Source organism: Mus caroli, unplaced genomic scaffold (assembly GCF_978045245.1).
Source record: "Mus caroli unplaced genomic scaffold, Mus_caroli_1 scaffold_5, whole genome shotgun sequence".
Lineage (NCBI taxonomy): Eukaryota > Metazoa > Chordata > Mammalia > Rodentia > Muridae > Mus > Mus caroli.
The window spans coordinates 87,009,959-87,025,236 of record NW_028227260.1 but is presented as its reverse complement, the minus strand read 5'-3'; positions in this window follow the sequence as shown (position 1 = coordinate 87,025,236).

The following is a 15,278-nucleotide window of genomic DNA, read 5'->3' as shown; positions in this document are numbered from 1 at the left end:
AAATTAAAGAAGATCTCTGAAGATGGAAAGAGCTCCCATGCTCATGGATTGGCAGGATCAAAATAGTAAAAATGGCTATCTTGCAAAAAGCAATCTACAGATTCAATGCAATCCCCATCAAAATTGCATCTCAATTCTTCAACGAATTAGAAAAGGCAATCTGCAAATTCATCTAGAATAACAAAAAACGTAGGATAGCAAAAACTCTACTCAAGGATAAAAGAATTTCTGGTGGAATCACCATGCTGACCTAAAGCTGTACTACAGAGCAATTGTGATAAAAACTGCATGGTACTGGCATAGCGATAGACAAGTAGACCAATGTGATAGAATTGATGACCCAGAAATGAACCCACAAACCTATGGTCACTTGATCTTTGACAAGGGAGAAAAAACCATCCAGTGGAAGAAAGACAGTATTTTCAACAAATGGTGCTGGCACAACCGGTTGTTATCATGTAGAAGAATGCGAATTGATCCATTCCTATCTCCTTGTACTAAGGTCAAATCTAAGTGGATCAAGGAACTCAACATAAAACCAGAGATAGTGAAACTTATAGAGGAGAAAGTGGGGAAAAGCCTCGAAGATATGGGCACAGGGGAAAAATTCCTGAACAGAACAGCAATGGCTTATGCTGTAAAATCGAGAATCCCACAAATGGGACCTCATAAAATTGCAAAGCTTCTGTAAGGCAAAAGACACAGTCAAAGACAAAAAGGCCACCAACAGATTGGGAAAGGATCTTTACCTACCCTAAATCTGATAGGGAACTAATATCCAATATATATAAAGAACTCAAGAAGGTGGACTCCAAAAAAATCAATTAACCCCATTAAAAACTGGCGTGCAGAGCTTAACAAAGTATTCTCACCTGAGGAATACTGAATGGCTGAGAAGCACCTGAAAAAAATGTTCAGCAACCTTAATTATCAGGGAATTGGAAATCAAAACAACCCTGAGATTCCACCTCACACCAGTCAGAATGGCTAAGATCAAAATTTCAGGTGACAGCAGATGCTGGTGAGGATATGGAGAAAGAGGAACACTCCTCCTTTGCTGGTGGGATTGCAAGCTTGTACAACCACTCTGGAAATCAGTCTGGAGATTCCTCAGAAAATTAGACATAGTACTACCAGAGGATCCCGCAATACCTCTCTTGGGCATATATCCAGAAGATGTTCCAACCAGTAAGAAGAGTGCATGCTACACTATTTTCATAGCAGCCTTATTGGTAATAGTCAGAAGCTGGAAAGAACCCAGATGCCCCTCAACAGAGGAATGGATACAGAAAATGTGGTACATTTACACGGTGGTGTACTACTCAGCTATTAAAAAGAATGAATTTATGAAATTCCTAGGCAAACGGATGGACCTGGAGGGCATCTTCCTGAGGGAGGTAACCCAATCACAAAAGAACTCACATGATATGTACTCACTGATAAGTGGATAATAGCCAAGATACTTAGAATACCCAAGATATAAGATACAATTTGTGATACTCATGAAACTCAAGAAGAACAAAGACCAAAGTGTGGACACTTTGCCCCTTCTTAGAATTGGGAACAAATCACCCATGGAAGGAGTTACAGAGACAAAGTTTGGAGCTGAAACAAAAGGACAGACCATCTAGAGACTGCCATATCCTGGGATCCATCCCACAGTCAGCCTCCAAACGGTGACACCATTGCATACACTAGCAAGATTTTGCTGAAAGGACCCTGATATAGCTGTCTCTTGTGAGACACTGCTGGGGCCTAGCAAACACAGAAGTGGATACTCACAGTTAGCTATTGGATGGATCACAGGGCCCCCAATGGAGGAGCTAGAGAAAGTACCCAAGGAGCTAAAGTGATCTGCAACCCTATAGGTGGAACAACAATATGAACTAACCAGTACCCCCTGGAGCTCGTGTCTCTAGCTGCATATGTATCAGAAGATGGCTTAGTCAGCCATCATTGGAAAGAGAGGCCCATTGGTCTTGCAAACTTTATATGCCTCAGTATAGGGGAATGCCAGGACCAAGAAGTGGGAGTGGGTGGTTAGGGGAGTGGGGTCGGAGGGAATGGGGGACTTTTGGGATAGCACTGGCAATGTAAATGAAGAAAATACCTAATTAAAAATAAGAAGATTCTGCATCAAGTTTGTCAGAAAAATAAAGGAATGAGAGCTGTGGTAAACCCATACCAAAAAGAACCAAAGAGAAATCTTAGACAAGATTAGCTCAATAAACCAAGCTAAAATGTATTTCAAAGTCCCAATAATACATTATATGAGAAAAAAAGTATCAGAACATGAAAAACAGATGTTTGATGTATGCTATCCAGAAATATTTAAATGGCTTTTAGAGTTAATGATGATAGAGTTTCAAAGGCCTTTGAGACACCATTAAAAACAAATATGTGAATATTAGAAATATGCAAAGGGAATATTCTCAAATATTGCACATATTATGCTCCAAACTAGATTTTACATATTCAAAATAATTAATATCATACTATAAATCTATTCTGACCATAATGGAATGAAAATATAAAGCAAGATTAACTTTCATTTGTTCTTTCATTCATTCATTTGTTCATTCATTTATTTTAGTGAAGATAGTTTTTCCTCTTAACATGTATATACTGACCACAAGTTTCTCCTATCTCCATTGTTCCTAGCTCCCCTCCACTTATGGAAGTTCACAAAGACTGAACAAGTCCTATTGAATGAACAATGAAACATTAATGAAATAAAAAGGGAAGTTTATTGCTCACTGCTCACTGCTCCCTTCCCAGTAACCCCCTCACACAATACTTCTCTCCATCCCCCTCCCTTTTTCTTTGGAGCAGATGGGGGCTCATCTGTTTATCTCTCCACCCTAGCAAGTCAAGTCACTACAAGGATAGGCACTTCCTCTCCCACTGAGATCAGACAAGGCAGACCAGATAGAACATATTCCTTGTACAGGCAACAACTTTTGAGATAGCTCCTGCTCAAGTTGTTTGGGACCCACAGGAAGACCAAGCTGTACATCTGCTAAGCATGTCAGGGGACACCTAGGTCCAATCTGTGTATGTTCTTTTGTTGGCAGTTCAGCCTCTGAGATCTCCAAAGATCCAAGTTATTTTATGCTATTGATATTCCTGTGGAGGTCCTCTTTGAGATTTTGTTTTCAATTAATTTAAGTGTATGCCCAGTGTAGAAAGGAAATCTTGTCATATACTATAACAAAGATCATGTTTGAAAACAACCATTAAGTCAAGTGCAATAAGCCCAATAAAGTAGATGTCATGTAATTCCATACACAAGGAATATAAAATATATATACATAGATGGAAAACTCACAGTGTGCACTTCCAAAGCTTTTGGAGAAGATATATTGTTCTGAGTATTGACCTGTAGTTATGTAGTGTATGGTGGTGGCCTGTTGGATTTTTTTAAAAATAATGTACATCTAGGTTATAGTATAGTTAAATTACAATTAAAATCATCCTTTTAAGACAAAGAATATTGAGGACTAGTTTTTAAAATATACAATAGCTTGTATAATATAGTTAAAAACAAATCTAAGGCACTTATTTCTTAGTCTGCTCTCTAGTGCTCTTCTCTTGGGGATAAAAAGGACTTATTGACTTACAAATACAGTTCATCATTGAGGGAGACCAAAGAATAAAATCAAAGAAAGAACTGGGAGGCAAAAGACTGAACGAGAGGTGACAAAGGAGCTCTGCTTAGTTCTTTTCTTTCCGTGTCTTGCTCAGCATGCTTTGTGATTCATCCCAGGAGCGTCTGATGAGGACTGGCATAGTCCACAGTGATATGAACCTTTCCAAACAGTAATCAATAAATACCACCACAGGCTTGCCTACATGACAATGGCCATTCCTACATGGAAGTCCACCCTTTCCAGATAAGTCTGGCTTATGTCAAGTTGAGAAAAACCTAATTAGCACAATTGACCACTTACCGCACAAAACCATCACTATTGAACTATAACTTTTCTTTTCTGTTTGTTTCCAATATCTCATGTTAGTGTTAATACTACCATATAATATGGTCCAATATTTAAAAGTCCCCAAGACTTCAACATTTTCAATATTTATTTATTTACTTATTTATTTGTTTATTTATTTATTCTTCCCTCATATAGTATATCCCAATCCCAGTATCACCTTCGTTCTCTCTTCCTAGTCATTTCTCCCAACCTCTTCTCTCCTAGATTTACTCCTTCTCCATATCCCTTCAGGAAAGAGCAGGTTTTTCACAGATATCAATCAAACATGACACAACAAGATGCAGTAGGACTACGTATATATTTTCATATCAAGACAAGATAAGGCAACCCATTAGGAGGAAGAGTCCTCAAAACTGGTGGAATTATCAAAAATAGCCTCTGCTCCCACTGCTAGGAGTCCCACAAGAACAGCAAACTACACACCCATAACATTTATGCAGACAATCAATGTCAAACCCATACAGTCTCCCTGGTTATCAGTGCAGTCTCTGTGAGTCTTTATAAGTCCCGAGTACTTGATTCTGTGGGCCATGTCCTTGTGGTGTCCTTTACCCTTCTGAGTTCAACAATCCTTCGTCCCCCTCTTCGGTAGGATTCCTCAAGCTTCAAGTAATAATTGACTGAGGAGTTCTGCATCTGCTCCTATCAGTTACTGAATGAAGCCTCTCTGATGATGACTATGCTATGTGCTCTACTCTATGAATATAACAAAATAACATAAAAAATAAGCAAGTTGAGTTTTTGCCAGTTGTGTCTGGTTCTATCCTAGGTCCTTTCCTAGGTTCTTGGGCCATGTAGTCTCTGTTTCCTCGCTCACCAGGCAGTGTCAGGTGTGGAATCCCTCTCACAGCATGGGTCTCAAATGGGACCAGTCATTGGTTGATCATTTCTGCATGTTCTGTGCCACATTTAACCCAGCACATCTTGCAGGCAGGAAAAAATTATATGTTGACGATTTTGTGGCTTTGTTATTGTGCCAATCCCAACACTGGAAGCCTCACTCAGCTGTTTCCAGTTCTTTATACCCCATTACTAAGAGTCTTCATTCATGTCACCCTAGTAGATTCCAGAGAACTTCCATTGCACTAGGTTTTTACCTTGCTCTCCCAAGTTGTATTAAAAAATCCAGTATCTCTTTGGAAGTCTGAAGTCTCTCAACTGTGGGGATTCTTCATTCAATAGCGAAGTCACAGAGCATAGTCCCTACCAAATAAAATATAAATTAATATAAAAATTTAATCCTTTTGCTTAACATGCTGCATCTGGGATTCCCTCAATAATGATATTCTGGGCTCCAGGGGGCTTAAGTAATGGAATTTCTCTTGTTCTGTCTCCATATCACACTCAGCATGTCAAATAGCATCCAGTTGTATCCACTTCACAACTGCTGTTGTCATTGCTGTGCTTGTTGTCCTATGGCCTAGGCATTTCTAGTATGCTAGGACCTCCACTGCCAATTAGGATATACCTTCACAAATGGCCTCTTCTGGCCCCTTACATATAAATACTCAGCTCCTCTCAATTACTCCTTCAATCTTCAGTATCATGTCACAAGAAACAGTACCACATAAAAGATTCTTAAACACTGCTAAGTTCAGCTGCCAGTTTTTGGTGTAACCCTAGTCTCCTTTGGACAGCAGCTTCTGTCTTCATATCTTATGTCAAGGATGCTGGTTTCTCTTTAATCATAGATGATTTCCCTCCCAATTAACTAGCATCTCCTCTTGCAGCAAATAAAAGTGCTCACGTTAGTATTGCTTGTTCTCTTCTAAATGGAAACTATATATTCTTAATTGAAGAACCACACAAATGGCCCTGCTATAGTCTTTGAGAGACTATCAATCTTCCTTCTAAAAGTTCACAAGCCAGTCCTGTATCATATGTACTGCTCTTAACATTACCTTCCACTTTCCTACAACAGCCCGTTAAGCTCTAAACACTCAATGTATTTTAAAGCCCAGAGTTCCAAAAGTATTAACAATGGTAGTATAGCAGCACAGTCAATTCTGTGCCTTCAATATCCAATCTTGGTACCATTTTTGTCTCCTTTTATTTTCTGCTGATGTTACAAACACCATAATCAAAAGCAACCTGGGGAGAAAAAGGTTGTTGGCTATACATTCTAGTCTTAGTTCATAACTGAGGAAAGCCAAAGTGGGAATACAAACAGAATAGGCAGCTGAAGGCAGGAACTGAAGCAGACTATGGAAAAATCTTGGTTTCTGGTTTGATCTCCATGAATTGCTCAACCTGCTTTCTTATACAATCCTGGACTACCACTCAGTGGTGGCACTTTCCACAGTGGGCCCTGTTGCATCAATACCAATAATGAAGGTGACACCATGATTTACCTATAGGTCAATTTGATAAAGACATCTTTTCATTTGAGGTTCCTTCTTCCATGGGACTCTAGCTACCATCAAGTTGACCAAAAAAATCAACCCATACAACAACTACTAAAACTTTCTTTTTATGCTTAATAGCAAAATGAGTACATGTGGCTCTTAGCTATTGAGCTAGCATTCTAAATGAAAATAAATGTGTCATAATAAAACAAAATTTAAAATGTAATTGGGCATGTTAATCAAGTTAATGTCATAATAAATTAATATTTTTTCTGAAATAAGTTGAAGATATAAAATTGAAAAGATATTTACACCAAGAATATTAATGTAAAATATGAAGTTTAACTGTGTAGGTGTTGAGGTATTAGATACTGACTGCTTTAAGTTCACATAAAATTCCAAGAGAGCAGATGTAATTACTTAAAGGCAATTTTAAACCATAAATACTATGATATAGCTAACTGTCAATGGGGGAAAAGTGCCATAGTTAATTACAAACTAGCTCAAAGTTAAATACTTAATTGGAGTTCAGTCTGATGGCAGATCACATTGTCATGCTTAGAAACTAGTTCATAAATTCTTATTTTCATCATAGACAAAAGAGATATAGCATTAAATAATGTGAAAAAATAGGTGGTTTAATACCGAATGGCTGAGAAGTACCGGAAAAAAAGTTTAACATCCTTAATCATCAGGAAAATGCAAATCAAAACAACCCTGAGATTCAGCCTCACACCAGTCAGAATGGCTAAGATAAAAAATCCAGGTGACAGCAGATGCTGGCAAGGATGTAGAGAAAGAGGAACACTCCTCCATTGTTGGTGGGATTGCAAGTTTGTACAACCACTCTGGAAATCAGTCTGGCGATTCCTCAGAAAATTGAACATAGTACCGGAGGAATGGATACAGAAAATGTGATAAATTTACACAATGTAGTACTACTCAGATATTAAAAAGGATGAATTTATGAAATTCCTAGGCAAATGGATGGACCTGGAGGGCATCATCCTGAGTGAGGTAACTCAATCACAAAAGAACTCAAACAATATGTACTCACTCATAAGTGGATATTAGTCCAGAAACTTAGGATACCCAAGATATAAGATACAATTTGCTAAACGCATGAAACTCAAGAAGAATAAAGACCAAAGGGTGGACACTTTGCCCCTTCTTAGAATTGGGAACAAAACACCCATGGAAGGAGTTACAGAGACAAAGTTTGGAGCTGAGATGAAAGGATGGACCAACTAGAGACTGCCATATCCGGGGATCCATCCCATAATCAGCTTCCAAACACTGACACCATTGCATACACTAGCAAGATTGTGCTGAAAGAACCTAGATATTGCTGTCTCTTGTGAGACTATGCCGGGGCCTAGCAAACAGAGAAGTGGATGCTCACAGTCAGCTATTGGATGGATCACAGGGCCCCCAGTGGAGGAGCTATAGAAAGTACCCAAGGAGCTAAAGGGATCTGCAATCCTATAGGTGGAACAACAATATGAACTAACCAGTTCCCCCAGAGCTCGGGTCTCTAGCTGCATATGAATCAGAAGATGGCCTAGTCGGCCATCAGTGGAAAGAGAGGTCGTGCAAACTTTACATGCCTCAGTACAGGAGAATGCCAGGGCCAAGAAGTGGGAGTGGGTGGGTGGGGGAGCATGTGGGGACTTTTGGGATAGCATTGGAAATGTAAATGAAATAAATACCCAATTAAAAAAAGAATTTTAACAAACGGTTGTATTAAAGAAACATACATATATCAAACATTGTATTCAACCTGCATTGTATTCAACCTACATTTTACCTTCTAATTCTATATACAAATAATATGTCCCATTCACGTATGATAAACAGAAGAAAGAACGAAAGAGAGAGAGAGAGAGAGAGAGAGAGAGAGAGAGAGAGAGAGAGAGAGAGAGAGAGAAGGAAAGAAATAGGGTAACTTTCTGGAGGATATTTATGGAGATAACAGCAGAGAAAATGAATCTAAATTTGATTTTATTAGAGTATAAGTACTAAAGACACACAGACAATTATTAATAAAGATAAACAGATTCACTTACTTTTCTATGCCTTTTAATCTAATCCCCCAGGAGGAATGATGATGTCCTCTATGAAGAATGCTATCTCAAGGGATCAGAACAATGGAAATGGTAAGCATATAGTAACCCCACAATAAATAGGTACTTGTTCATCTTTATAGCTAAGACTAAGTATTATAATATTTAAGGCTACAAAAAAACTTTGAAATCAAGTTAATTTAGAATAATTTCATTTGAAATATACAAAATTTATAAAAATGTGAATCAGTGTTCTACTAAATTATCAGAAATATGGAGAAACTAATGAGAAAATTAAAACTGCCTCTATTAAATTTCATACTTTCAATCTTTCTAAGATAAATTATCATTTTTATCTGATTATGGTCTGCTACAGCCCTTATATCTTGGGTCCCAGAAACCTGGCTAGAGGCAATAAGGGAATGAAGAAAGGACACACACAAAGACACACAAACAGTAGAGCTGAAATTAGGTGGGCTTCTCTAAACAGACCATCCTGTAACTTTAGCCCAGGAATATCTGTAGCCAACTGTCTCAGGCTATAAACATCCAGGAAGAGCAAGCTGTAGTTGTTGATCTTTGAAAACACTGATCAGTGCTTATAAATAACTTAGATTTTTACTCCAGAGAAAAATTTTACCATTTCTTTTCAGTCTAAGCCAAAGTCTTTGGCATGTCCAAAGTAACTATCTCTAAGTCAACACATTCATTCACTCTACATTCCATTCCCTTAAGACTTTCTCCACTCCCTAGGAAGTCTTGAACTTACTGTGCAGCCCAGGCTGGTCAATCATCTGGACTGTACATAGCAAATGCTACAACTGCAAGTGTTGAACACCATATGCAGGCAGATATCATAAACTGAATTATAGGGTATTTCAGAAACTGATTCATAGCTATTAATATATACCCAATTCTATCTTTATGAAAAAATAATAAAAAGGATCTTGTAAATAAATTTCCTTTTCTTTCTAATACAAATTGCTTCGAAGTGGTCAGGGACTTTCAATATTGTTTCATAATATCATATTTCCTACAAACTTATTTGATTAATAAAATTACTTTTCTTCATAATGTTGCTAGGCTCTTGAAGCTACACATGTATATTAAAAGTCTATAAGAAAGTCATTGAAATCTGGGAATCCTTTACTTATTCTAGCATTTCAGTTTTTTAGCCCATTGTAGACATATCTCCACATAGACAGAAGGAGGTTTTTCTTTTTTTTTTTTTTTCTTTTTTTCTTTTTTTTTTTTTTTTTTAATCTGAGATGAGGTAATAAGTACTGCAACTATTTTTTTTTTTACTATGGGACAAAGCTTTATAACTCAGGAAAGATAGTAATGAGGGACTAGACTACCTCACACCTTTACTAAAATAGTTCATTTTCTCCACAAAATACTGTCTATGGTTTAGAATATTTCCTTGCCTACAGAGAATCAAACTTCAGCACCAAGGATTGTTTTTATCTCAGGGTAATCGTATGGAAAAAAATATTCCAGGCAAATAGACATAAGAACCAAACTGATGTGGTTCACTTAATAATAAATAAAATAGAAGTCAAATAAAAATTAATCAAAAGATATGGGGAAGAACATTCTATACTCATAAAAGAAAAAAAATGCACCAAAATGAAATTTATATTTAATTCTTAACATCTATGTCACAACCAAAAGGTTACCCATTTTGTAAAAATATAAAAATAAATAACAAACAAATGCACAAATAAACACATTGACAGTTGGAGACTTCAGTACCCCACTGTCACCAATAAATAGGACATCCATACAAGCACTAAACAGAGAAATCCTAGAGCTAACTGATGTTATAAAGCAAAAGAGCTTAGCAAATATTTACCAAACACTCTACCCAAAAGCAGAATATGCCTTCTTCTCAGCACCTCACAGAACTTTTTCCAAAATTGGGGGAAAAAATCAAGTCTCAATAAATACAAATAAAATTGAAATAACTTCCTGCATCTTGTCAGACTACCATGGATTAAAACTGGGTTTTAATAACAAAAAATACAGAAATCTTACAAACTCATGAAAAATGAACAACTCTACAGAATGAAAATGTGTCAAGACAGGAATAAAGAAATAAAAAGAAATTTAAAACTTTTGAGAACTTAATGAAAATGGATACCAAATACACCCAAACTTGTGAGATTTAATGAAAACAATGCTAAGAGAAATGATCTTAGCACTAAGTGCCTAAATTAATATATTGAAGAGATCTCAAGCTAGCAATTTAAAAGTACACCAGAGAACTCTAGAACAAAAAAGAGTAATCACCACCAAGAAAATTAGACAGCAGGAAGTAAAGTAAGGCTGAACTCACTAAAATGGAAACAAAGAGAACAATACAAAGAATTAATAAAACAAAGAGTTGGTTCTTTGAGAAAAATCAACAAAACTGACAAACCCTTTTCCAATCTAACTAAAATTCAAAGAAACAATATCCAAGTTAACAACATCAGAAACAAAAAAGGAGAACATAACAACTGACACTAGGAAATCCAAACAATCATTAGGTCATACTTTAAAAACTTCTACTATAACAAATTGGAAAATCTAAAAGAAATGTATAATATTCTTAATAGGTAGAAATTACGAAAATTAAAGGAAGATCATATAAACAATTCAAATAGACCTGTAACCCATAATGAAATAGAAGCATCATTAAAACCTGGGGGTGAAAGTTTCAACTCAAAATTCTACCAGAATTTAAAAGAAAAGTAATGTCAATACTTTTCAGATTATTCAACAAAATAGAAACTATTAACTAAAGGCCCTACCACAAAAAGAATGCTATCATAAACTATAACTCCATCAGAGAAAGCTGACTGGCCACCTGAATGTAGATCTTTCTGTCTTAACATCTCAAATGCTGGGTTTACAGAGATTTGTAATCCAATACACTTGGCTCATTGGTCTTCATCAATTATTCTTCATCAAAATTATATATAATGTAAAAATGGAATGGGTCTTTTTTCTCTAAATACCTATACCACATCACTGGTCACTGTCTCGTGATTGATTTAATTCATTGTCTGTTGACATAACACAATATTGTTTTAGATAAATGGAGAGGGAAAAGGAATAAGAATGGGATAGTGGCCATAGTATTCACGGGTATTACTGTGATTTTGTGACTAAGAAGATACAACTTGAACTAATAGTTGATGCAAATAGAATATTCATGAGGAAATCAAAGCAAAGTCACCAGTTCAGGGAAGCTGTCTGAAATTTAGAGTACTGTCTGTCAAACTTTGATGTATACATTGAACTACACACTAAGACTATTAACACACTTATCTGTTTTAATATAGGAATACATGTACAAGTATTGTATAATAGTAACATCCAATTATGTGGGTTAATATAGTGTTGCATGTTCTCAATAGTCCAAAAATCATGATTAAGAATAAAACAGCAAAAGTAAGTGTGCATTCCTCTAACACACTCCCAAAACTACGTGAAGAATTTGTATTTTACACATTCATAAACCCAAATTATACTGAGATAAATTTCCCGATTTTTGAAAGCAGAAGATAAGTCTAATGAATATTCATTTGCAGAACTCTGCTTAGGTTTTATTATAGTGGGACCTATGATAACCCTCTGATCACTTTAAGGTTTTCATGATAGGAAATCAGCAGCTACAACAACTGATTCACTGTACTAATTGATCTTGATAAATACTATCACCAAGGTTTTCTAATATAGTAAGAGAGCAAGGGATATGTCAGAAATCTTACTGAGTTACTGAAGCATCTCTACATATTTTGTCTCACTATTGTGAGATTTAAAGATTCTTTTACCTTCCAAAATGTACCAGAAATCTTGGATGTGAGAAATCCATGGAACTCAAAGAGAGGGACCTTAGATGAAATGCCCTATATTGAGGAGAGGGAACTTGTAGAGCCCACCTCCAGCAGAAAGACAGTGCATCAACTGAGAGATGGGGGTGCCATCCCACAGTCAGAACTCTAACTAATAATTGTTTCTGTATGAAAGAACTGCAGGGATGTAAATGGAGAGGAGCCTGAAGAAAAAGAGGTCCAGCAACAGGCCCAAAGTGAAATCCAGCTCAAGGAGAGTTCCCAAGGACTCACACTATTACTGAGGCTATGAAGTGTTCACAAAAAGGGATCTATCATGACTGCACTCTGAAAGACTTAGCAAGCAGTTGAAAGAGTCAGAGGTAGATATTTGCACCAAATCAATGAACAGAAGCTGTGGTGACCACTGTGGTTGATTTAGGGGAAATCTGGAAGAAGCTGAGGAGGAAGGCAGAGGAGGACCAGCAGAGTCTCAAATAACCCGGAACCCTAAGATTTCTCAAATACTGGAACACCAGTCAGGCAGCATGCAACAGCTCTTATGAGGTCTCCAACACACATACAACAGAGGAATTCTGGGTCTGTATTTAGTCAGAGAAGATGCACCTAACCCTTAAGAGACTAGAGGCCCCAAGGAGTTTTGCGGTCTGGTGGGGTGGTGTTGGGAGGTGGAGAAATTTTGTGGAGACACAGGGTAGAGAGGAGATATGGGATGTGGTACGGGGGTGGCCCAGGAAGGGAATAAAATTTGGAGTTTGAAAAAATAAATGAATAAAAAGGGGAAAAAAACTGATCCAGGATGAGCACACACACACACACACACACACACACACATACATCATTTTACCCAATTAATGTTCCTTAATCTGTGTGCTTTATAACATTCTTCACAGTTCTTCCTTCTAGATATTCTAGTCTTTCTGGGTTTTTTTTTTTTTGGTTTTTTTTTTTCTTCTTGGACACATTTCATTAACAAGATGTGTGTATTCTCTGTATACATGCCATTTTTCTCTCATCTACTTTAATCAACATCTTTTACCATAACAAATGTCCTCTCTCCTGTGTAACAGAGCAAGATTTTACTATATAGTCAAAACTAGCTAATCACTTCAAACTCAGGTTCCTCTTTCCTCAGTTTTATAAGTGCTGTTATTATTATAGGAAAATACTACCAAACCTGATGATTAACACCTTCTTTTACATGCATATGATAGTCATATTTAGGCTTTCTTTATATGAAAGATTTAGGTAATTAGGATCAGTTGTGTCTTTCTCAAAGAATATTTTTCATTGGATATTTTCTTTATTTACATTTCAAATGTTATACCCTTCCATGGTTTCACCATCTCAGAATACCCACTTATCATTCCCTCTGCCCCTGCTTCTATGAGGGTGCTCCCATTACACAATGGAGTACTACTCAGCTAATAAAAACAATGAATTCATAAAATTCTTAGACAAATGAATGGATTTGGAGGATATTATCCTAAGTGAAGTAACCCAATCACGAAAGAACACACATGATATGCACTCACTAATAAGTGGATATTCGCTCATAATACCCAAGATACAATTTGCAAAATACATGAAACTCAAGAAGAAGGAAAACCACAGTGTGGATACTTCGTTCCTTATTAGAAGAGGGAACAAGATACTCATGGAAGGAGTTACAGAGACAAAAGTCATAGCTGAGAAGGAAGGAAGGACCACCTAGAGACTTCCCCAAAAGGGGATCCATCCCATAAACAAGCACCATACCCAGACACTATTGCAGATGCCAAGAAGAGCTTGCTGACAGGAGACTGATATTGCTGTCTCCTGAGAGGCTCTGCAAATACAGAAGTGGATGCTCACAGTCATCTATTAGATGGAGCCCAGGGTTCCCAATGAAGTAGCTAGAGAGATCCCCAAGGAGCAGGAGGGGTTTGCAGCCCCCTAGGAGGAACAACAATATGAACTAACCAGTAACCCCAAGCTCCCTGGGACTAAACCACCAACCAAAGAAAACACATGGTGGAACTCATGGCTCTAATTGCATATGTAGATTAGGATGGCCTAGTAGGTCATCAATGAGAAGAGAGGCCCTTGGTCCTGTGAAAGTTCTAAGCCCCATTATAGGCGAATGCCAGGGCCAGGAAGCAGGAGTGGGTAGTTTGGGGTGCAGGGGAAGAGAGGAGAGGATAGGAGATTTTCAGAGGGGAAACTAGGAAAGGGGATAACATTTGAAATATGAATAAGGGAAATATATAATAAAAAATAAATTAATTAATTAAAAAAGAAATTGGAATGGATCCAGATCAAGGAAAGTTTTTCTTTTCTTGCATGTTTTTTGTTTTGTTTTAATTTCTGAGCTGTATCTTTTCAATTGTTTCCTTTCCCAAATTTTTAACTTGATTTAAAGTTGTTGAAAAGATACTCAGTCTTTTTTTTTTTTTATTTTGATAACTTTGGGTTGGAAGTCGATTTTATTAGATATTAGAAGATGAAAGCTAAGGATAATAGGTATAGAAGAGAGTGAAGATACCCAACTTAAAGGGACAGTAATATCTTCAGAAAATTATAGATGAAAAGTTCCCTAAACTAAAGAAAGAGATGCCCATGAACATACAAGAACCCTACAGAACTCCAAATAGGTTGGACCAGAAAAGAAATTCCTCTCATCAAATATTAATAAAAACACCAAATGCACAAGACAAAGAAAGAATATTAAAGGCAGTAAGAGAAAAATGTCAAGTAATGTATATAGGCAGACTTGTGAGAATTACACCAGAATTCTTGCCAGACATTATGAAAGCCAGAAGATCATGGACAGATGTCATAGAGAAACTAAGAAAACACAAATGCCAGTCCACACTACTATAAGCAACAAAAGTCTCAATTACCATAGATGGAGAAACCAAGGATTACTGTAGATGACAAAACCAAATTTACACAATATCTTTCCACAGATCTAGCCCTTCAAAGGATAATAGATGGAAAACACCAACACAAGGAAAGGAACTACAACCTAGGTATAGAAATAGCAAAAAG